This window comes from Pristis pectinata, chromosome 3, assembly GCF_009764475.1.
Source record: "Pristis pectinata isolate sPriPec2 chromosome 3, sPriPec2.1.pri, whole genome shotgun sequence".
In the NCBI taxonomy this organism is placed as follows: Eukaryota; Metazoa; Chordata; class Chondrichthyes; order Rhinopristiformes; family Pristidae; genus Pristis; species Pristis pectinata.
The window spans coordinates 9,315,628-9,338,538 of NC_067407.1; the positions used below are offsets into that span (position 1 = coordinate 9,315,628).

The following is a 22,911-nucleotide window of genomic DNA, read 5'->3' on the forward strand; positions in this document are numbered from 1 at the left end:
TCCAACAGATTGTTTGTTCCTCCAGGTTCCAGCATGTGCCATCTCTTGTGTGTCCATCGTGTGCCGAAGGGCCTGTTTCTGTGCTGTACTGCTCTATTATTTGTGATTATGATTAAGATATCTTTATAGTCACATGCACATCAAACACACAGTGAGATACATCTTTTGTAATACTGCATTGTTAAACACATGCCTTCATCTCACACCATTCAACACCTATACTTTGTTTATTAACAATTAATGTAGAAAAAAATGCACTTTTTTTTTAAGGAAAGGTAAAGTAGGTGAGAAAAGCGTGCATTTAAGGGAGACCTAACATTGCAGATGTTGTCAGGAATGGTGAGCAGGGGGAATGCCCCTGCACTGGGTGCTCTGCCCAGACTGTGCAGGGGCTGAGCTGAGCTGAGCCTGGCCAGGCCGCCCCAATGGATTCTGGGAGGCGGCATGGCCAGGGCCAAGATGGCGGGCGGGCGCGCTGCAAGCCATTGCGGAAGTGAGGTAAGTGGAGCGGGGGCCCCCATGGCCGCGTCTCCCCCCCGCCACCGGCGGCGAGAGGGAGGGAGACGGAGTGTGTGTGTGTGTGCGCGAACGGCCGCCAGTGTAAACCCGAGGCGGGCGGGCGGGCAGGGGGGAGGGAAGTGCAGCGGGGGAAGGCCGAGGCGGACGGGAGCCCGGGGCGGTCGGGAGAGGAAGCGGCGGACGCGGTGCGGGCGGGCCCTCCTCCCGCTCCGTGCGGTCGGGCGCCGGAATAAACCCGGCTCCGTTATTTACCACCGGGGGGCGGCTGAAATCAACCCCTACCCCCCACCCCCTCCTCCCCTGCCCCCCGGGCTCCCCTCGGGAGGCCGCTCATTGTTGCTTGGATGCCTCTGCCGCTCCTCCTCCATTTTACCCCTCACTTGGCCTCCATCCTCTCGCAATTTGTTTTCACTTCTTCCCCCCTTCCCTTTAAATTTGCCCCGAGTAGGGGGGGGGGGTGGAAACCTGGGTTGGGACCCTCTGGGGGGAGAATAGACGATGTAAAGCCTGCAAGATGATGGTCTGCAGCCCCCACCCCCTCCAAACTTTTTCCAGAGGGGTTTCACCCTCCCCCACACATCTCCCTCCCCTCCACTCTGCACCTCCCTCCCCCACATCTCCCTCCCCTCCACTCTGCACCTCCCTCCCCCACACATCTCCCTCCCCTCCACATCTCCCTCCCCTCCACTCTGCACCTCCCTCCCCCACACATCTCCCTCCCCCACACATCTCCCTCCCCTCCACATCTCCCTCCCCTCCACTCTGCACCTCCCTCCCCCACACATCTCCCTCCCCCACACATCTCCCTCCCCTCCACATCTCCCTCCCCTCCACTCTGCACCTCCCTCCCCCACACATCTCCCTCCCCCACACATCTCCCTCCCCTCCACATCTCCCTCCCCTCCACTCTGCACCTCCCTCCCCCACACATCTCCCTCCCCCACACATCTCCCTCCCCCACACATCTCCCTCCCCTCCACATCTCCCTCCCCTCCACTCTGCACCTCCCTCCCCCACACATCTCCCTCCCCCACACATCTCCCTCCCCTCCACATCTCCCTCCCCTCCACTCTGCACCTCCCTCCCCCACACATCTCCCTCCCCTCCACTCTGCATCAACCTCCCCTCTCTCTGCACCTCCATCCCTTACCCCGCCTTCACGTCCACCCTGCTTCCCTAGCCCCGCCCCGACATCCCCCTTTACCCTCTTCAACAGCCCCCCCCCCCCCCCCCATTATTCTCCCAACTTTTCCCCGGCCACTCTCCAGGAGAAATTTCCACCCAACACCCTCTCTCAACTCCCACAATTGCAAGAAAGAATCAAGTGTGTCTTCCCAAAAAAAAACCTTGAGGGAGAAACAAAGTTCCCTCTGGTGCTCTAATCTGCTTTTACTGGGGCTGTTCTGCACATTAAAATGCTCTCTTCACTGGGGAGTTTAAAGATCACATTATGAAATAGCGTGAATGTGAAATGATATTATCTGTGTATATTGTAAATCAGAAATCTGTTATGCAATTGGTTAATACACAAGACTATATATATTAATGTGTGTATATGTATATATATATGTGTGTGTGTTGTGTATATATAGTAGCATTTACTGCTCACACTCCATCAAGTGAATCATTGATTTTTATGCATACACACTTGTGTGCTTATATGCCTCTATAAGGTATATGTTTTGTGTGTGTGTGGGGGGGGGGGGGCTGCCTTTTCCACTCGGAGAATCCAACTGGTGCATTAATTTCACTTGCAGTAGACCTAGTGGCCAGTGTGTCTCGCAGCTCGGCTTTGTGTGCACTTTATGGTGAAGCAAGCCGTTTTATTTGGTGATAAATATGCGGAACACGTGTGCTTAGTGCAGTTTCGGCAGATGTAGCCGTGGCTCCCAGCGAAGGTTATGTTTGTTTTTTTTCGGCTTTCGAAGTCTCAGGCACTTTTTGTGCATGTGTGTGTAGCGCGTTGTGCGGCTGAACGCAGTCCTTCGCACATGTTCGGAGAATAGTCATTTTAAGGTCAGTTTGCAATCGGAAACATCTCTGAGCATTAGTTTTTTTTTGTGTGTCTGAGACAGGTGGAAGTTTCCACGTGTGTGTACGAGCCACCCGGTTGGGCCATGTGTTTAGTCGCGTCTTAAAATACCGAGCAGCGCGATCAAATCGTTTTCTGTTTATATTGTTATTGTAATAGATTTACATCTAATTGTATCGTTACTTTCTCTATTATTCCATGGACATATCACTTGTTACGACTTCATTTTCGTGCTGATACATATGTATCCAAAAAAATAATGCAACCATCTGGGTAAAACTGATTGTTTTTGTCCCTGCTGCTTTGATTAATACCCTTCTGTTCCTGCCTCTGTAAACGTCTCGATCAAAGGTGCCAAAACTCGGGCTCCTGTGTCTTGGCAGGCTAGTGAAACCCGAATTACAGTCAATTTAGTTTTTTTTATTGTGGTGGCTTGTTATTTTGAATTTTTAGATCTGTTGGTTGGAAAAGGACTGGACTGTTAGTTCTGCTTTCATCATGGGATGATAGACTCCAAGCAAGAACTTCAAGATCTCATGGTAGCGGAAACTTGTGATCTGTATGAATTGTGGGATAGAGGATACAAACTATATATGTGGCTTCTGGCTCTATGGTGCACAGCTGTGCATTGCAAAAAAAACTTTATAAAAATTGGCATTATTGCATTGTGGATGATTAGTTTTATTCTGTCCAAGAATATGAAATTGTCACAACTTTAGAGTTTAAAAGTATTTATCTGCAAAAGCTGCACTGACATAGTTTTCATGTTAGTACTACATTTTAGAACTGAAGTGTTTTGTTGTTTAGGAGGTTTGTGTTGGGGGGGGAATATGAAGAACAAAGCTATAACCTTCCAGACATTTGGCTTTCAGAGTCAGAAGATTTGATATAAGGTCCCAAACCAGTGACTTGTTCAAAAATGTGGGTTAATGCGCCACTGCTGAGTGCTGCCCTGTTGAAGGTGTAGTCTTTTGGGATGCTACACAGTGGCCCTATCTTCTTTTTCATGTGGTAATATTTTGAATGAGGGCAGCAGTGTATATCTTTAATGTCCTGGGCAATATTCCTCAATCAGCATTACTGATAGCATTGTCTCCTCATATTAAAATTGTTTGTGGCAACTTGTGTGTAAATTGGCTGCTGCAGTTCTGGCGTTATAACTGTGAGTACACCTTTAAAGTAGTTCATTGCATTTACAGCACGCTGGGATAAAACTAACTGGAGGAGGTGCAGAAACAAGCCTACTCTGCCATTCACATGGCTCATCCCAACCCATATATCCCTTTATTGTCTAAAATCTATTGATCTAAATATCAATTACACTCAATGATCAAGCAACTTTCGATGTATTGTGAACTGATATATCAAGTCTCCTCTGTAGACATGTAGTTAGGTTTGTTTAAAAAATACTATTTTCTGTTTCTGTCAAAGTGAATAAATTCTCCATTTTCCACGCAAACCATGTTCTTGCCCATGCTTTTAACCTGTCTACATCTGTTGCTCTCTTCTTAAAATTCTTTTTCAGGCATCGGCAATACTAGCTAGCTCCACATATATTGTCCCTCCCTAAATGCAGTTTGACAGAATAATTTGATGGGGTTTGGGGGGATTTGATATAATCAATGTATTAAAGAGTTAACCACATTAGTGTGTCTGGAGTCGCCTGTAGGCTAGACTAGGTAAAGCTGTCAGTTTCCTTCATTGGTTTTTACATCCATATGGTAGTATTGAGGTTTATTGTTTATTTCCCTCCATAGATGCTGCCTGACCTGCGGAGTTTCTCCACACTTCTTGTGTATTGCTTCAGATACCAGCATCTGCAGAATCTCTTGTGTCACTGTAATTTTTCATTCATGTCTTGCTCTGCAAACATGTAATTAAATCTGCATTTAAAATCAGCTTTCATATCTGGAGCGACTGGAAGGGAATAAAACATCCCAAGGTGTTTCAAAGCACCAATTGACAAACTAAATTTGAAGCCAATAAGGGGATATAAAAACAGATGCCCAAAAACTTGGTCACAGAGATTGGTTTTAAGCATCTTAAGATTTGTATTTGTCCAGCAAGTTTCTCAGGACAGACAATAAAGTTTTCCTTGAAGCATAGTCACTGTAATGTAGGAAGTGTGGTAGACAATTTGTGCAGAAAGGCTTTTCAAAAAAAAGTAACATGATAATGACCAACTTAACTTCACTGCTTTTGAAACGGCACCATGAGATCCTTTGCACTCTCCCCAGAGAGGAAATGTGGTCTTGGTTTAAAATTTCATTCAGAAGACAGCACCTCTGACAGTGCAGCACCTTCTAGCATTGCACTCAAATGTTAGCTTAGGATTTTGAATGCTGAACCTTCTCAGTAGAATATAAGAATATGAGTCACAGAGGGAGAGGATTCCATGGAATCGAAATGAAGGCATGGTACCAGTTACAGAATGGCAAAGTTGGGCATGTGCAAGTGGCCTGAACTGGAGGAGTTCTGTGATCTTGGAGAGGTGTAAAGTTGGACGTGATCAGTAGTACAGGTACTTGAGGGATTTTTAAATAAGAGTGAGTATTTTAAAGTTGATGCTTCTTCTGACATGGAGGTAATACTAGTAAGTGAGCGCAGAAGCAAACAGGATTTGTGTGAGTTAGAATATAGGCAGTAAAATAACCATGAGTTTCTGGAGGATGAAAAATGGGGAATTGGCCAAGATACTATTGGAATGGTTGAGTCTTGAGATAACAAAGAGTTTAAATGTGCATTAGAGCATCTAATACATTGAAGCAGGGAGCATGGAACTGTAACGGTAGGAAGTGAATTGTCAAAGGACAGGGTACGTAGTCATAAATTTGATTCAGGATAAAATGGGATGCCGTGCTTATGAGGGATGTTGTCAGTGGTTCGGAAAAAGTTCAAGAGGGGAAAGGAGAATAAACTTCTGCCTTTTTGCTATTTACTCGGAAGAAATTTTCATTCATCCAATATTGGGTGTTGGCCATCTACTGTGACAAATCAGAGGCAATAGAAGAACTACCAGAGTGTGTGGTGAAATAGGTCCAGCTATCTTCAATTTGCATGTGGAATCTGATTTGTTTTTGTACGATGTTTCCAAAGAGACGGCATGTAAATGAGAAGTTGGAGGAGTTGTTAGGGAAAGGCAAGGATCTATCCTTGGGGGAATTTTACACCAAGCAGTTGCATTTTAATGTTGAAATATTATGTAATCAACTCAAATAGTTCCCATTGGTATTGAGTGTTTTATATTATGACCATCTAAACTTCATCTTGGTGTTATTGGAGTCAGAATGGTCACTAAAACACAGCCAGAGTTTCAAAAGAGAAAACCTATAATTGCCTGATTTTTATTTTCTCTACAATTCAGATGAGCGTAGTTTTAAGATTATATACACCCACTCTTATACTTATTGTGCAGAATAAAAGGCTTCATACATTTTCTCTGGGATAGGATATGGATGAACAAATCAAGTTGGTGTACACACTGTGCTATTTTGTCTTTATTGTTAACCAGTAATTTAAATTTCATATTTGTGATGGATTATTTAGAGCAGTCTTACTTGCCAGACTCTAATTCAGTAATTTCATTCTGTAATACTGAATTTTGGCTGGAATGGTTCAGGACCATCAAAGTATTGAAGAGAAATGCTGTTAATTTTGATTCTTAGATTCTGTAGGTTTCAAATCTCATGTGAAATATTTTGTGCCTGTGTTTTATTAAAAAGCATGGGAGGAGTTGGTAGAGTGGGGGCTGATATTACTGTACCATATGTGGCAAAGTATTCACTTTTTTTCTAATAATGATTCGTGGGACACCAGCTGAAAATGAATCCTCAAAAATTCCATTGTTTCTGCAGATTGTCAAACAATGTGACTTTTCTTTCTTCTCCTGGATTTCTCTCTGGCTCGCTGTTTAATAGTGGCTTTATTCCAGTAGCCACTTCGGATAGATGGGATAAATTTCCAGTTCACCTGGGGTCTTGCCTGTTACCAGTGGTTTTTATTTGACATATCATGGGCAGCATCTGCTGTGATTTGCCACGCATGGTGGGAGATGATCAAGGTTCTCTCCACCTCTCTCCGCATTTTGCTAGAATATATTCTGAAATACATTCAGGATGACACCTCCTTAGTGCAAAAGGTTTAGATGGGGCAGAGTTTGTTGGGTGTGTCCAGGAAGGATTCCTGACACAGTATGTGGACAGGCTGACAAGAGGAGAGTACTAGAGGAGGATCTGGTACTAGGCAATGAACCTGGTCAGGTGACAGACCGCTTCGTGGGCGAGCATTTTTGAGATGATGACCACAACTCCCTGACCTTTAGCATAGCCATGGACAAGGACAGGAGCAGATGATGTGGGAAAACTTTTAATTGGGGAGGGCTAATTATGACGGTATTAGGCAGGAATTTGGGAGTGTAAATTGGGAACAGATGCTGTCAGTGAAATGCACAGCAGAAATGTTGAGGCTGTTTTGGGAACACTTGCATGGGGTTCTGGATAGGTTTGTCCCTCTGAGACAGGAAAAGGATGGTAGGGTGAAGGAACTATGGTTGACAAGAGGTGGAACATTTAGTCAAGAGGAAGAAGGTAGCATACTTAGGTTTAGGAAGCAAAAATCAGGCAGGGCTCTTGAAAATTACAAGGTAGCCAGGAAGGAGCTTAAAAAGGGACTCAGGAGAGCTAGAAGGGGATATGAGAAGGTCTTGGCGAGTAGGGTTAAGGAAAACCCCAAGGCATTCTACACCTACCTGAAGAACAGGAGGATAACTAGTGTGAGGGTAGGACCGCTCAGGGATAAAGGGGGAAACGTGCCTGGAGGCAGAGGAGGTAGGGGAGGACGTTAACGAATACCTTGCTTCAGTGCTCACTAGGGAGAGAGACTTTGACGAATGTGAGGTCAGTGTAGAACAGGCTAATGTGCTGGATCATGTTGAGGTTAAGAAAGAGGCAGTGTTGGAGTTTCTGAAAAACATTAGGATAGATAAGTCCCAGAGGCTGGACGGGATAAACCTCAAGTTACTACGGGATGCGAGGGAAGAGATTGCTGGGGTGTTGATGATGATATATGTCCTTCCTGGCCACAGGAGTGGTACGGGAAAGGTTTGGAGGATGGCAAATGTTGTTCCCTGTGCAAGAAAGGTATTTGGGATAATTCTGGGAATTATAGGCCTGTGAGTCTTGTGTTAGTGGAGTGGTAGGCAAACTATTGGAGAGGATTGTTAAGGACAGGATTTACAAGCATTTGGAAAAGCATAGTCTTATTAGGGATAGTCAGCGTGGCTTTCTGAGGGGCAGGTCGTGCCTCACAAGCCTAACTGTGTTTTTCGAGGAGTTGACAAAACAAATTGATGAAGGTAGAGCAGTGGATGTGGTGTATCTGGAATTTAGTATGACAAGGTTCCCCATGGTGGGCTCATCCAGAAAGTTATGAGGCATGGAATCCATGAAGACTTGGCTGCATGGATTCAGAAGTGGCTTGCCCACAGAAGACAGAGGGTGGTTGTAGAAGGAGCGTATTCTGCCAGGAGGTCAGTGACGAGTGGTGTTCTGCAGGGATCTGTTCTGGGACCCCTGCTTTTTGTGATTTTTATAAATGATTTGGATGAGGAAGTGCAGGGATGGTTTGGTAAGTTTGCCGATGACACGAAGGTTGGAGGTATTTTGGATAGTGTAGAAGGTTGTCGTAGGTTACAATGGGATACAGACAGGATGCAGAGTTGGACGGAGAAGTGGCAGATAGAGTTCAATCTGGACAAGTGTGAAGTGATACACTTTGGAAGATTGAACTTGAACGCGGAGTTCAAGGTTAATGGAAGGATTCTTAGCAGTGTGGAGGAACAGAGGGATCTTGGGGTCCAAGTCCATAGATCCCTCAAAGTTGCCATGCAGGTTGATGGGTGGATAAGAAGGCATAAGGTGTGCGGGCCTTCATTAGTCGGGGGATTGAGTTCAGGAGCCGCAAGGTAATGTTGCAGCTCTATAAAACTCTGTTTAGACCACTTTTGGAGTATTGTGTTCAGTTCTGATCGCCTCATTATAGGAAGGATGTGGAAGCTTTAGAGAGGCTGCAGAGGAGATTTAACCAGGATGCTGCCTGGCTTAAAGAACATGTCTTATGAGGAAAGGTTGAGCGAACTATGGCTTTTCTCTTTGCAGCGATGCAGGATGAGAGGTGACCTGATAGAGGTGTATAAGGTTATGAGGGGCATAGATAGAATGGACAGCCAGCACCTTTCCCCCAGGGTGTCAATGGCCAATACCAGTGGACATCAGTTTAAGGTCAGAGGAAGAAAGTTTCGGGGAGATTTCAGATATAGGTTTTTTTACACAGAGAGTGGTGGGTACCTGGAACACACAGCTGGGGATGGTGGCAGAGGCTGATAAAATAGGGACATTTAAAAGACTCTTAGATTGGCACATAGAAGTAACAAAATGGAGGGTTATGGGCTGTGTAGGAAGGAAGGGTTAGATTGATCATAGAGTAGGTTTATATAGGTCGGCACAACATTGTGGGCTGAAGGGCCTGTACCGTGCTGTACTGTTCTATGGCAGTATCTCTGTTTATGTGGGGTGGGAGGAGTAGTTAAGGGGGGAGTGGACAGTGCATGGTATTTGGGGAACACAGACGATATTCCCATGTCAGAACATATAATTCCAGCAGTTAATTTTTATCCAATTTTTATTGATGCACCGTAGAAAGCATCCTTTCCAGATGCTTCATGGCTTGATATGGCAACTGGCCTGCCCATGATTGCAAGAAACTGCAGAGAGCTGTGGACACAACTCAGCATGTAACAGAAACCAGCCTCCCCTCCATGGAATCTGTCTACACGTCTCACTGCCTCGGTAAAGCAGATAACATAATCAAAGATCCCACCCACCCCAGACATTCATTCTTCTCCCCCCTCACATCGGGCAGAAGATACAAAAGCCTGAAAGCACGTACCACCAGGCTCAAGGACAGCTTCTATCCCGCTGTTATAAGACTATTGAACAGTTCCCTAGTACGATAAGATAGACTCTTGATCTCATAGTCTATGTTGTTATGGCCTTGCACCTTATTGTCAACCTGCATTGCACTTTCTCTGTAACTGTAACACTTTGTGCATTCTGTTATTGTTTCCCCTTGTACTACCTCAATGACCTGTTGTAATGGATTGACCTGTATGAATGATATGCAGGACAAATCATTCTGCAGTACCTTGGTACATGTGACATAATAAACTAATTTACCAATTATTTGGTGTCAGATGCCTCTACAGCCTTTCTTTTCCCTGTGTTTCCAATCTACTTCAGTCATGGACCTTTCTGCAATATCTGCAGTCTTCTTAACTTGAGTCTGTTGATCATCCCCAGATTTAATTGCTTTGCCATTGGTTGCCGTGCCTTCTGTTGCCATGGCCTTGAGCTCTCGCATTCCTTCCCTAAACCACTTTCCTTCCTTTCTCTCTTTAAGTTCCCCTTAAAACCTCCCTCTTATGACTGAGTTTTTGTTTACGTACTCCAACATCTCCAATGTTATTTGTAACTGCACCAGTGAAGTGCCTTGATATTTTTGCTTGGTTAAGTTGCTGCCTAAGTCTCTAATGGTTGAAAGTGGAGATCTTGGCTGAGTTTTCTTTCTTCCCCAACCTAATGCAGAGATGAAGTGGTGAATTGTAGCAAGCATACCACTACTAGCTGAGATCTGATCACTTGACACATGCTGGCAAAAAAAAGTTAAAGATTTAAGAAAACTGCTTTGATAATTTCTCTTTTTGCTCTCTTTGGATGTGCAAGTGAAGTTGTTCCGATATAGGAGAAATTTTTGGCTACCGAGGCTCAGTACTCTGTTAACCAAGTTCTAACATTTCCTTGAATAGATTGGCATCAGATTTTGTTGGACAACATTCCAATGAAGTGTTTTGAGAGATTTTATTAGCTGTGAAAATACAATTTGGTTTATCAATCCTGCTGGAACATAGACATAGAACACTGCAGCACAGTACAGGCCCTTCAGCCCACAATGTTGTGCCGACATTTTATCCTGCTCTAAGATCTATCTAACCCTTACCTCCCATATAGCCCCCTATTTTGCTATCAATTGTGTGTCTATCTAAGAGTCTCTTAAATGTCCCTAATGTATCTGCCCCCACAATCTCTGCCGGCAGTGCGTTCCATGCACCCACCACTCTCTTTGTAAAAATAAAAATATCCCCTGAGATCCCCCCATAGCTTCCTCCAATCACCTTAAAATTATCTCCCCTCATGTTAGTCATCGTCGCCCTAGGAAAAAGTCTCTGACTGTCCACTCGATCTATGCCTCTTATCATCTTGTACACCTCTATCAAGTCACCTCTCATTCTCCTCTCCAAAGAGAAAAGTCCTTGCTTGCTCAACCTATCCTCATAAGACGTGCTCTCCAATCCAGGCAACATCCTGGTAATGCACTCTGTACTAACTCAAGATGCAAGACAAGTTTTTCACTGTACCTCGGCACAAGTGACAATATTAAACCAATACCAATAAATCTCCTCTGCACCCTCTCTAAAGCTTCCACATCCTTTCTATAATGAGGCGACGAGAACTGAACACAATAACTTTTGAAAAATTACTCCTTCCTCTCGAAGGCAGTCCAAGTGTACCGTCTAATCTCAAGCATCTCACTGAGGTGGTGATTCAGCATGTGTTATTTTGTGCTATTTGTATATTGCATTAGAACGTAGAGTATAGTACAGCCCTGGAACAGGCCCTTTAGCCCACAATGTCTGTGCTGACCATAATGATGACTTAAACTAATCCCAACTCCCTGCACAAGGCTCATATCCCTCTATTGCCTGCCTGTTCATATGTCTGTTTAAATGCTGCTTAAACCTTGCTATTGTATCTGCTTCAACCACTTGCTCTGGCAGTGCATTCCAGGCACCTACCACCTGTGTAAAATAAAAAGCTTACCTCAAATCTCCTTTAAACTTCCTCCCTTCTCACCTTAAACCTCTGCTCTCTAGTATTTGACATTTCCATCCTGGGGGGAAAAAAAATCTTTGACCATATATCCATATAATTTTATAAACTTCTATCAGGTCATCCCTCAGTCTCCTATGCTCCAGCGAAAAAGAAAATCCAAGTTTGTCCAACATCTCCTTATAGCTAATACTCTCCAATCCAGGGAATGTCCTTGTGAACCTCTTCTGCACCCTCTCCATATACTCTTTCCTGTAATCTGGCAACCAGAACTGGAAACAATACTCCAAATGTGGTCTAACCAAAGTTTTATACAGCTGCAATGAAACTTTCCAACTTTTATACTCAATGCCCTTGACCGATGAAGGTGAGCATGCCGTATGCCTTAATTATTACCCTACCCATTTGTGTTGCCACTTCCAGGGAGCCATGGACTTGCATCTCAAGATTCCTCTGTACGTCAATTCTCCTGATGGACCTGCTATTTTCTGTACACTATCTTCCTGCATTTTGACCTGTCAAAATACACCACCTTATACATGTCCAGATTAAACTCCTGCCCAAATTTCCAACTGATCTATGTGCTGCTGTATCCTTTGACTTCCTTTCTCTCAATCCCACACATTTTTGTGTTGTCTGCTTTGTTGAAAAGGATAGACTATTGCTTTGCCAGGTTGAAAATGTGCACTTTCTAAGAAGCGTTATTGGATCGTGTCATAAATTTTTCCTTTCACTATTGGTGAATAGATTTGATACCAATAATACCAGAATTGCTGCTTTTGGTTGCAGTTAGTAATTCTTGGGAAGCAAAGGACTGCAGATGCTGGAATCTAGATGAAAAACATGATGATGCTGGAGGAACTCAGCAGGCCAGGCAGCATCTGTGGAGAAAAGCAGGCAGTCAACGTTTCAGGTCAGAACCCTTCCTCCGGACTGAAGATAGGAAAAGTTGGAAGCCCAATATGTAGGAGGGAAAAGCAGAACAATGATAAGTGGACAAAAGAGGGGAGGTGGGGTGGGCACAAGGTGGTGATAGGTAGATGCAGGTAAGAGATAGTGATAGGCAGGTGCAGGGGAGGAGGGGAGAGCAGATCCACCAGGGGATGGGTCAAAGGTAAGGCGAGCCCACTTTCTACAGACCAAGAGTGTAGCTATGGGCACTCACATGGGCCCCAGCTACGTCTGCCTCTTCATTGGCTATGTTGAACAGTCTCTGTTCTAAGCCGACTCTGTCCCCATTCCTCAACTCTTTCTCCACTATATCGATGACTGCATTGGTGCCACCTCTTGTACCCATGCGGAACTCAACAGTTTCATAAATTTCGCCACTAATTTTCACCCTGCTCTCCAATTCACTTGGACTATCTCTGACACCTCTCTCTCCTTCCTCGATCTTTCCATCTCCAACTCAGGAGATTCCTTACAAACCCGCTGACGCCCACAGCTACCTCGATTACAACTCCTCCCATCCTGTCTCTTGCAAGGACGCTATCCCTTTCTCTCAATTTCTCCGCCTTCGCCAAATCTGCTCCCATTGTGAAGCTTTCCACTCCAGGACATCCGAGATGTCCAACTTCTTTACTAACCGGGGCTTCCCCCCGACTGTGGTCGAGAGAGCTCACACCTGTATTTCTGCCATTTCCCGCAACTCCACTCTCACCCCCACCCCTCCCAGACCCAACAGGGATGGGGTACCCCTCATCCTCACATTTCATCCCATCATCCAACACATCATATTCCGCCACTTCCGCCATCTCCAACGGGACCCCACCACCAAGCATATCCTCCCCTCCCCACCCCTTTCTGCCTTTTGCAGGGACCGCTCTCTCTGTGACTCCCTAGTTCACTTCTCCCACCACTCCCACCCCGGGAACTTTCCACTGCCCCCAGCATAGGTGCAACACCTGCCCCTACACCACCTCCATCCAGGGACCCAAACAGTCCTTTGAGGTGAGACAGAGATTCACCTGCAACTCCCTTCATATCATCAACTGCATTCGGTCCTCCAAGTGTGGCCTCCTCTACATTGGTGAGACCAAACGCAGACTAGGTGACAGTTTCGCCGAACACCTGCGCTCCGTCCGTAACCACGATCTGCATCTCCCCGTTACCAGTCATTTCAACTCCCCCTCCCACACTATCACTGATATGTCAGTCCTCGCCTCCTCCACTGCCAGGAGAATTCCAAGCACAAACTGGAGGAACAGCACCTCATTTTCCGTCTTGGAACCCTGCAGCCTAATGGCATGAAAATTGAATTCTCCCACTTTAGATAATCCCCACCCCTCTTCCCCACAACCTCCACCATGCTTCTTCTCTTTTTCCCTTTCCTAGTCTCTTTTTTTTACCTCTTTTTCCTTTCTCTCCTTACCTTTGACTCATCCCCCAGTGGATCTGCTCTCCCCTCCTCCCCCGCACCTGCCTATCTTGCTTGCATCTACCTATCACCACGTTGTGCCCACCCTGCCTCCCCTCTTTTGTCCACCTATCACTGCTCTGCTTTTCCCTCATATTGGGCTTCCCCTTTTCCTATCTTTAGTCCTGAGGAAGGGTCCTGCCCTGAAACGTTGATGGATGCTGCCTGGCCTGCTGAGTTCCTCCAGCATCATCGTGTTTTTCAGTAATTCTTGGGATTTCAGAATCAGATTTATTATCACTGTTTTATATGACGTGAAATTTGTTGTTTTGCGACAGCGGTATAGTGCAAGACATAAAATTACTAGAAATTAAAAAATAAATAAATAGTGCAAAAATAAGGAATAAGGTAGTGTTTATATGGGTTCATGAACTGTTCAGAAATCTGATGGCGCAGGGGAAGAAGCTGTTCCTTAATTGTAGAGTGAGGGTCCTCAGGCTCCTGTACCTCCTCCCTGATGGTAGTAACGAGAAGAGGGCATGTCCCGGATGGTGAGGGTCCTTGGTGATGGATGCTGCCTTCTTGAGGCACTGCCTCTTGAAGATGTCCTTGATGGTGGGGAGGGTTGTGCCCATGATGGAGCTGGCTGAGTTTACACCCCTCTGCAGCCTCTAGTGATCCTATGCATTGGAGCCTCCATACCACGTTGTGATGCAACCAGTCAGAATGCTCTCCACCGTACATCTATGGAAATTTGCAAGAGTCTTTGGTGACATACCGAGTCTCCTCAAACTCCTATCCAAGTAGAGCTGCCGGCGTACCTTCTTCATGATTGCATCAATGTGTTAGGCCCAGGATCGATCCTCTGAGATGTTGATGCCCAGGAACTTGAAGCTGCTCACCCTTTCCACCGCTGACCCCTCAATGAGGACTGGTGTGTGTTCTCCTGACTTCCCCTTCCTGAAGACCACAATCAATTCCTTGGTTTTGCTGATGTTGAGTTCGAGGTTGTTGTTGTGACACCACTCAACCAGCTGATCTGTCTCACTCCTATACGCCTTCTCGTTACCATCTGAGATTTTACCAACAAAAGTTTATATTTTATATGGAGACTATAGTTATGAGAGATGTTTGGTACTGAAGACAGTAAATCCAATGCTAATCTTGGTAATATATCCTGCTATCCTGCTGTATAATTGTAGTTGGATTCCAGCTTGGCTTTACTTGTACAGCAATATTTTTTAATTTGAAGGACTATCACTAAATTTTAGTTTTGTGAACAATTAGATATCATCAGCTGATTTACAGTTATGTGTAATAGTGTCAGTACATTGCTAAATCTATTGGAATTTTGATAAAGGTGCAATATTTAAATTCCATGATTGAATCAGCATTTTAAATTTAAAAAGATACTGATGCTGGGTGTATTGTCCAATAACAGGAAATAGTTTGGGGAAAAGTTGAAAGAATATTTTGAGTCTGTGGTAGCTATAATTTAAAAATATCCTTTTATTTGTCACTTATGGGTTATGAAAAGGACCCTGGTTCATTGAAGGTTTCCTCCTCTCTAAATATGGTGTCTGAATCATTTTCATTGATGTAAGCCAACCATTGTTGTTTGGACTCGCTGGATTAACAGAAATGGTGCAGTGTAAGGAACTAAGAATACTTTGGCTCTAATCATAGCAATTCAGCAAGATTGACCCATTGCTTTTAAATTGGTTATTTATCTGCATTGTCTTGGTGCACTTTGAATATTGTTCTATGTCAGAAAGTCTGTAGTTTCAGGTAATGTATTATTGTCTTCTTCAGAAGTGGGAGAATTATAATCGGTGCAGTATGTCATGAAGTATTATGCTGGACTGTTCATTCAAAGAGCCCCAAAAAAGAGGATGTAAATTCTTCAGAAATTGTTCCATCTGTTATCAGATTACAAAAGCAATTTGACACTTAGTCACTTCAAGATGGAAGAGTGCTCTTTGAACAGGGGTTTAAAACATTGCATTTATATAGAAATTTTTTATGTCCCCAAGATGTTTCAAAGCACTTAACAGCCAATGGAATAAGTATATTGATGATGTAATGTGAAATGAATAAAGCAATTTTGTGCACAGCAAGGTTCTAAAAACAGCAAAGTGGTAATGACCAGTTAATCTGTTACTCATAATTTTGGTAAAGAGATAAGTATTAGAGGAGCAGAGTTGATGACATAATAACGCTCTTTGTTCATCATGAAATATCAGTCCAGTTTTTTTTCCTTTGAAATTTTTTTTAGTTTGTTTCGTTTTATAACATAATTTTTTTTGATTTGGGTTTTTTTATACAATAAATCTTTTTCTTTCCCTTTTTGATTTTTTAAAAATATATTCGCTTACTAAGAGACCGTGGGGCCTAGAATATATTTTTTATTCTTTATGATTATATACGTCATGATTGTCCTCCCGATCTCTTTGTATTACGTGTATAATCACAGACGTTATATGTATTAATCTGTATTAATTTGAAAATTAATAAAAAGATTGAAAAAGAAAGAAGAGGTAAGTATTAGTGGAGTGCTTCTCTGCTCTTTGAATAGTATTATGTGATCTTTTGTATACATCCGAGAGAACAGATGACAGCCCAGTTTAAGTGGCATTTGAACAACAATTTCTGACAATGACAAATATTGCAACAAAAACAGAAATGCTGGAAAAACAGCCAGTTGAAACCAGAAACTAGCCAACATTTTGGGTCAGTGATCCTTCCTCTGAATTGGGGGCGGGGGGGGGGGGAGGGGTTGGGGGAAGAGTGGAGTGTTTACAGTTTTCAAAGCAGAGCTGGGGTGTGGAGAGAGGTGTTAGGTTAATACAGGTCAGGTGAGAAGGAGCTTGAGTACTGACTGTTAACATGGCATTTTATAGAAACTGGGTGAGAGATAGACATGAGCATGAAATTGGAAGACCTGAGAGAGCAGCTTAACTGAAGTTGGAAGATGGAATATTCATTTAAAGTTATAAAGTGCATAGCCATGGGACGTTTCTCTTCTAGTTCATGTTGGGCCTCACTATGGCAGTGAAGGAGGCTGCAGACACGTCAGAATGGGAATGGAACTAAAAATTGAAGTGGCACACAACAGGAAGCTCAGGATCACCCTTGTGGACTGAGTGCAGGTGCTCTGCAAAGCAGTCATCCTCTCTGCCTTTGGTTTCTCCATTGTAGTGGAGGCCACATTGTGAACACTGAATGCAATTGACTAGATTGTAGGAAGTGCAAGTGAGTTGCTGTTTTACCTGGACTGATTGTTTGGGCCCTGGATGGTGGGAAGGGAAGAGGTCAATAGGGAGGTATTGCATCTCCTCCGCTTGCATGGGAAGGTGCCATGGGGCGTGGAGTGGTGGGTGGGGACAGAAGAGCGGGCCAGGGATTGTCAGCTTAGACTTTGTGCTCCATTCTATTTTATGCTTAGCCAGCATCATTAATACCAATCTTCGCATCTCTGTGAAGTTTTATGAAGTTTTGTGAAGTTTACTAAAGTCCATAGAAACCACATCTACCACCTTGCCCTCATTGACTTTCTTGGTCACGTCATCAAAAAAACTCAATCAAGGAGTGTTGATATACTGAGGGACCTTGAGCTGCAGGTTCATAGCTTCCTGAAAATAGTGAAAAAGGCATTTGATGTGCTTACCTCCTTAGGCTGAGGCATTGCGTTTAAGAGTTGGGATGTTATTGCAGCTGGAGAAAACATTGGCTGGACCGCAGTATTGTGTACAGTTCTGGTTGACATACTACAGGAATGATGTGGTAGCAATAGACAGAGTGTACAAAAGAGATTCACTGGGATGTGGCTAGAAGGAGAGATTGGATAGGCTGTTGCCTGTAAGGAGTTTGTACATTCTCCCCGTGTCTGCGTGGGTTTCCTCCGGGTGCTCCAGTTTCCTCCCACATTCCAAAGACGTACAGGTTAGGAGCTGTGGGCATGCTATGTTGGCGCCGGAAGCGTGGCGACACTTGCGGGCTGCCCCCAGAACATTCTTAGCAACTCAAAAAGATGTATTTCACTGTGTGTTTTGATGTACATGTGACAAATAAATATCTTATATCTTTTATTCATGGTATATGTGCTATATAAAACTCTGCTGGTTATGATGTGTTGTGTCACCAACAATTATGGATAATGCTATGTGTGAAATTTTCATGCCATGGTATGGATTACTAAATAAGACAAATTTAGACCCTCACTTGAAAACAAAGGTGCTTTATTTCTGTTATTGTTGGTAAATTTGACCGATAAATCCTGTTTATGGGCCTTTTATTATTCCTTCCCATCCTGCAGCTGTCTGCAATTGCTTTCTCTATCTATTAGCAGCCAGTTCCTGGTTTGTCATCCATTTCCTCATTGTGCTGTGCAGGGCAGTCAGCACATGTTAAAATCAAATTCTCTGTTCACAGTGAACTGAGATTGGACTTCGTACAGTTGGGGAGTGGGAGATTTGGAGCAACATGCTGGAGACCTTATTACAGAGAGCAAATTATACCAACAGCTGAAAGAACTTAAGTTTTTGTTGTTTCTTTTAAAATCCTGTTATAAATCTGAGCATCTTTTTGAAAGTTCTTAAAAAAAACGATGCACTCAAACTTGAACTATGGTTCTGCTTTGTTTAAATAAATCATTGAAATGTTCCAAGAATAAATTAAACCAATTTAGATACCCAGATGAAGCAACCAAACATTGGGCTGAATTTTACATTACTTAAGTATTTGCAATGCTTAAGCTTATTTTCCAGGGATTCTCACTTTCTTTTGGTCTCAGGCTAGGTTGGAGTCTTGACTCTTGATTTTGACTGGATTTATAATATTATTAATGGCACCTGTGTGATATCATATACTGCTTTGAAGAGTAACAGCATTTTTATAGAAATTAATCATGGAACTCTAATTCAACTTTGCTCTTATGGGGATGTTGGTGTTTTGGGTGAAGTTCTTTCGCATTAGTTTGTGCTAACAAACTGTACACCAGCAGTGCCATTGTGAATTCTATCCTCCTGAACCTGGACTATATTTGAAGAAAATATCATAATATGTAGTATATTATAATAATGATGAGAGCAATTAATTATGGGTTCAAGGCCCAATCCAGAGATATGAGCACAAAAATTTGGACAAGTGAAGTAGTGAGGGAGTCTACTTTGTTGGTATTGGAATTGGTTTATTATTGTCACTTGTACTGAGCTATAGTGAAAAACTTGTCTTTCATGCCATTCATACAGATCAATTCATTACACAGTGCATTGAGGTAGCACAAGGTAAAACAATACAGAATGCGGAGTAAAGTGTCACAGCTACAGAGAAAGCACAGTGTAGGTAGGCAGTAAGGTGCGAGGTCATAACGAGGTAGATTGTGAGGTCAAGAATCCATCTTATCATACTAGGGAACTGTTCAATAGTGTTATAACAGTGGAATAGAAGCTGTCCTTGAGCCTGGTGGTACGTGCTTTCAGGCTTTAGTATCTCCTGCCCGATGGGAGGGGGGAGAAGAGAAAATGTCTGGGATGGGTGGGATCTTTGATTATGTTGGCTGCCTTCATGAGGCAGTGAGAAATATAGACCGAGTCCATTGAGGGGAGGCTGATTTCCATGATGTGCTGAGCTGTGTCCACAACTCTCTGCAGTTTCTTGTGGTCACGGAAATGATGCTTTTGGATGAGATGCTAAATTTAAGCCTGGTTTTCACTTGCAGGTGGATGTATAAGATCCTGTGGCACTATATTGAAGGACCGCTTGTGAGTTATTCCCAGTATCCTAGTTGGTATTTATCCCTCAATCATTATCATTAAAAAAAAAGTTATTGATTTATTGATGTTTGTGGGAGTCCATTGAGTGTAATTTGGCTGCTGCATATCCTGCTTTGTAGTCACCCCACACTAATAGTACTTCCTCGGCTGTAACGTGCCTTGAGATGTACTAAACATAAATGGGAACTGGATATAGGCCACCTGGCCCTTTGAGCCTGTTCTGCCATTCATCAAGGTCATGATTGATCTTCAGCCCCATTTTCTAGCACTGTCCACATAACCCTTGATTCACTTAAAGTCCAGAATTTTATCCATCTGTTTTGAATGAACACTAAGCCTCAGCCTACAATCCTCCAGAATAGAGAATTCCAAAGGTTTACCACCCTCCAAGTGAAGAAATTTATCTTTATCTTGGTACTAACTGGCCTACTTATCCCTAAGCTAATACTAGAGGGCCTGCATTTAAGGTGGGAGGGTGGGGAGTTCAAAGGAGATGTGTGAGGCAAGTTTTTTTTTAACCACTGTGCTGGGTGCCTGGAATGCGCTTCTAGGGGTGATGGTAGAGGCAGATACGATAGAGGTGTTTAAGAGGCTCTTGGATAGGCACATGAATGTGCAGGGAATAGAGGGATATGGACATTGTGCAGGATTTAGGTGTCATTAGCTTAACTAGTTTGGCACCACATTATGGGCTGAAGGGCCTGTTCCTGTATTGTAGTGTTCTATTAAACTCTGCTCCTTGCTTCTGGACTCCTTAGCCAGGAGAAACATTTTCCATGCATCTAGCCTATATGTTTGTATGTTTTGATGAGACATCCTCTCATTCTTCTAAACTCTAGGGAATACAGTCCAGTCTGTTCAATCTTTCCTTGTATGGCAAACAGTTTTCCCTGGAACTAACCTAGTGAATCTTTGCTGCACTCCTTTCCTAGGTAAGGAGACCAAAACTATACACTATACTCTATGTGTGATCTCTTTGCTAGAGAGATTGAATTTAAGAGCTGGGAGGTTATGCTGCAACCATACAGGGTACTGGTGAGACCACACCTGGAATACTGCGTGCAGTTCTGGTCTCCTTACTTGAGGAAAGATATACTGGCTATGGAGGCGATGCAGAGGAGGGTCACCAGGTTGATTCTGGAGATGAGGGGGTTAGCCTGTGAGAAGAGATTGAGTCACCCGGGTCTATACTTGCTGGAGTTCAGAAGAATGAGAGGGGATTTCATAGAAACATTATGAAAGGGATAGACAAAATAGAGGCAGGAAAGTTGTTTCCACTGGTAGATGAAATTAGACCTTGGAGACATGGTCTCAAAATTCAGGAGATTAGATTTAATATGGAGGTGAGGAGGAACTGCTTTTCCCAGAGAGTAGTGAATCTGTGGAATTCTCTGCCCAGGGTAGCTGTGGAGGCTGCCTCACTAAATATATTTAAGACACAAGTTAGATTTTTGCATAGTAGGGGAATTAAGGGTTATGGGGATCTGAGTCCATGGCCAGATCAGCCATGATCTTATTGAATGGCTGAGCAGGCTCAATGGGCCAGGTGACCTACTCCTGCTCCTGTTTCTTATGTTCTTATGTTCTCATTGAGGTTCTATACAATTGTGATAAAACTTTCTTACTCCTGTGTTTTAAATTGTCTCAAAATGAAGGCTAATGTACCATTTCCCTTCCTAAGTATACAGGGGTTGGGATGTCATATTACAGCTGTAAAGGACTTTGGTGAGCCCGCAGTTAAGAGTATTGTGTGCAGTTTTGGTTGTCGTGCTCTACAAAGGATGTGATTAAGCTCAAGAGTGTGCAGAAAACATTCACAGTTCTGTCTCCCTCCATTATACCTACCAATAACTTGATAATATATATAAAAAAAACAAGGCCAGCTCCATTACACATTGTTACACTCCAATAGATTGTACATTTGATTTTGAACAGCATTGTTTCCAAATGTAATTGCCATATAATGTTATTTTAAAAACTCTTGGTTATAACTGGCACCCAGAACAAGGAAAACACCATTAATTTTCACTGCATCAGAATGAAAAGTGATTGTCATTTAAGATGATAATGCAAGTAACTTGGGCAAAGGCAGCAAACATTGCTCCCTCTTAACCTTATTGTAAGTAACTCTCCTTTCGGCTCTATTGAATTTTCAAGCACCGACAGCTTGTTACTTCAGACATGTCGCTGTAATGAGTCAATTTTGAAGATCAGCTACATGCCAGAGTCTGTTATATGGCCTGGAGTGTTGCTGGTGTGTGGTGATCAAATTAGTTGAGGTGTAAAAAAATAGAAACAGCAAGAAACACTCAGCAGGTCAGGCAGCATGGACATGATGGCTGAGTAGTTGTCTTTTGTCTATGATCTGTAGAGAGAGAGAGAGAGTTTCAATTCATTGCCTTTTATTCTGATAGGCAAGTTCTTGGTTTTGAGCAAGTTTGTATAAAATGATACCTTTGACTTTATTGTACTCAAATCCTCTTACAATAAATAGAGGCATTTTACTCCAATTATAAAGGGCCCAGGTGTGACCACACCTGGAATGTTGTGCACAAGTCTGGTCCCCTTAAGGAGAGAGCTGCAGAACAGGAAGTGTACTGAAGATTCCTGGGATAGCAAATTTGTCACATGAGGGAAAATTAAGTAGAATGGGTCTATACTGTTTAACCTAAGAATGAAAGTTGACCTCACTGAAAATTCTTCAGAATGATGTGGAGTTGGATGTCATGGTCACAGTTGTAAAATAAAATGTTCACCATTTGGGACAAAGAGAGTAGTGAACCTTTGGAATTCTTTACCCAAAAGGCTGTGGCTCAGAGGTTGAGTATATTCCAGACAGAGCAATGTGTTTCTTGACATTAAGGGAATCAAGTGTTAGCTCTCAATCATGATATTACTGAATGACAGAGTAGGTGAATGGATTACTTCTGTTTCTTAAGTTCCCATTGTAGTGCTGGACACATTGCAGAAATGCCATATCCTGCACAGAACCCATCTGCAACAAAGCTTTATTTAATTGCTTTGCTTTGGTTGTGGATTTGCCACCATCAAAATGGGTCTTCAAACACTTCATGAAAGCTGAGCTTTCTTCACTGGCCAAATGGTACCTGGAGTTAGCCAGCAGCACTAAGAACTTTACACCAGGAACCTGTAACTTGTAGCAAAGTGAGCTACCCATTAGAGCTGAGGAGATTTGCAAGGTGAGGTGTTTAAATGTGATTTGCACTGTTGTAAAGATTGCTTTCTTATAAAGCTTTGCTTTCTGGGCAGGAGTTTGAGCATATTAAT

The 22,911-nt window shown here is 43.3% G+C and overlaps 1 protein-coding gene across 3 annotated transcripts in view; it reads left to right on the forward strand.

Moving 5' to 3' along the window:
* The first annotated feature begins 427 nt into the window (after window positions 1-427).
* zzz3 (zinc finger, ZZ-type containing 3) overlaps window positions 428-22,911 on the forward strand; it is a 128,918-nt gene continuing 106,434 nt past the window's right edge. The window contains exon 1 of one of the 3 annotated variants that reach the window (XM_052012436.1): window positions 428-498. The gene's annotated coding sequence lies outside the window, so the exon portion shown is untranslated. Of the gene's footprint in view, window positions 499-2,366; window positions 2,536-22,911 lie in introns of those variants that run through there. The other 2 variants (XM_052012437.1, XM_052012434.1) reach the window with 2 other exon arrangements.